We start from the raw sequence: 2469 nt of genomic DNA on the forward strand, positions 1-2469 counted from the left end.
TGGGTCAAACTTTGAGTTTTTTTAGAATTTTTTTCTGCAATCCCCTATGGAATCCTCTTCCAATTATGTTTCTGAAGTCTATTTGTCCAAAAAGCAAGCCATAACAAGAATAGGATATCGGCCAGGTTTTGCCCCAGAAGCATTGAATTGGAAAAAACCATCAAAATCCAGGCCGTTTGACCCTGCCTGCAACAGTGCATTGTGGGGTTCGAACCCCAGTTCAGGTACCCTTTTTGGACTCTTTTTCAAAGTTCAAATTTCGCAGCACTGCACTGTGTACAATGAAATCACGAAAAATCGCCGAATACGGGAGCTCGCCAGAGCCAGAGCCCATCTTTTTCTGAATGGACTGTAAATACTACAATTTTGACATAAATGACACATAACACGAAGCTGGTTTTTGAAAATTGTAAGTCGTGTACAGGGGCGTAGCAGCCGGTCCGGCCGGTCAGGCTTTGGCCGGACCACTTTTTCTCCCGACCACGGCCAAAAGTGCCCAGAATGCAGGATTTTGTGACCCTAATTTCAAAAAAATTCCCGGAGAGACCCCCGAAGCCCCTCCGGCCGGACCACCTCCAATGGCAGTGCTACGCACCTGGTGTATCTGCCCCATTTCTTCTTTATGACTTGCACAATACACCAGTCTTCCTAAACAACACATTTATAGCAGGGGTTAAGTACCATACAAGAGAGCTACATTGTACATCTAGTCATACTGTCATAAACAGCCAGCATTTTTCCTGCAGCAGTCACACCACCATCATCATTATTTCCAGGGAAATCCTCTTACATTGTCAGCTCCTACGTCGTTAGATACAGTGTAGGGGGCTGTAGGACCGGCTCGTCAAAAATAGAGAACCTGAACAAGCGTGCTCGGGACGTCTCAGCAATCGTAGTATGCCTGAGCACTCCAATAAAAACTTGATCAATGGCAAAATTGTTCCCCACAGAAAAATCATACTTTGCGGGTCTTGCGTTGCACGCTTGGAGGTGAAGTACAGAAGGCGAGTCGATCCGAGTATGACCTTTTGGACTGGACTGGACTGAACTAGTTCAACTATTCCAAAAATAACGGCGAGGGGTTACGGGTGCGAGTCAACCCCTGTGACACGGATTTCTGTGCCGTGTCACCTCCCTAGTTTGAGTACGACTCCCTGATGAGCATTGAGCAAACAGATTTGAGCACTTTTTCAGCTCAAAAAGCTCAAAAAGGGCGATATTCACCAAAAAACGCAATAAAGGGCGAAAGAAACGGGCTTTTTCCAAAAGGGCCAAAAAGGGCGAAAAAAGGGCGAGCACCTTTGGGAAAGGGCTACCCGCCACCACTTTCCGCATTCATTCAAAGCATAGTGGACTTCGTAAAAATAAAAATAAAAATAAATGAACGAATGTGTTAAGGTGGCAGACTAGCCAAAAATTCGCTGAAAATCGAATTTGTAAATTCATATTGAGTGTTACGTCAGTTGAAAGAGCATGAATAGCTGCAAATTCTCTGAATATTGTGTCCCGATCTGATCAGCCGTTCGAGAGTTTTGGCCGAAAATGTGCCCTTGCAAGGAAAGATTTTTTGTTGCACGCTGTCATTTGTTGGCAGCATAGCACTGTATTTGAATGTGAGCAGACCGTGCGCAACTTGTCGTATCATGGAAACACGCGAAAGTGTGCAGAATTTTGCTCCAAGTCCAAAAAACCACGTTAAAAAACCACGTATTGGGCTGCACCCTCGTGACGTTGCAGATATGTGGCTTGATTATTGTAGTTGACGTTGATTTAGTGACTTTGGCAAGTAACTTAGTAGTTTGAGTCTTGTCAAGAAGTCAGGTAGGGTTCAGTACTAGGCAGTAGTGAAACGTGAGTGGTAGTCTTTGCCGGTTTCTGAGGGTATCCTGGATTTGGTGTGCAGCGCTGTGGAAATGGCTTGCTGTGGACGTCCCAGCACTGGATGTTGTATCAAAGGTACGACCTCGTAGCACGCCCAAAACCTAAAATATTCAAAAATTGACTTGGGTCTGTGGGAATCTGTGAGACAACTTAACTTTATTAAACTCAATCTCGTAGCATGTGCATGCATTGCTAATGTGGGAAGCAACCCCAGAGATGAGGGTGATAACCAGCCATGGTAAAAGTACAAAAGAAAACAAGAAAACAGTGGAAAGAAAGGAACAGGGGGGAAAACAAAGCTCAGCCAAGAAAGGAACAGGGAGGAAAACAAAGCTCAGCCAATTAAGTGAGATAGCCGGAAATTACATTGTTTAGCTAAACACGCGTGAGTGCTGCAGGAAAACGCAACTCAGTACAAACAACTTGGCGAAACTGAGACATGCTGTGGCAGTGGTGGGCGAGGCTTGATAGCTTGAGCCAGTCAGAATAGGAATGAAACAAAGGGGATTTTGTAAACTGGACAGTGCGAGCTGCAGGTAGCGAGACTTGTGCCCTTGTTGAACGGCTCCGCACAAACCAGTCATAGGG

Source organism: Sycon ciliatum, chromosome 4 (assembly GCF_964019385.1).
Source record: "Sycon ciliatum chromosome 4, ocSycCili1.1, whole genome shotgun sequence".
Taxonomy (NCBI): domain Eukaryota; kingdom Metazoa; phylum Porifera; class Calcarea; order Leucosolenida; family Sycettidae; genus Sycon; species Sycon ciliatum.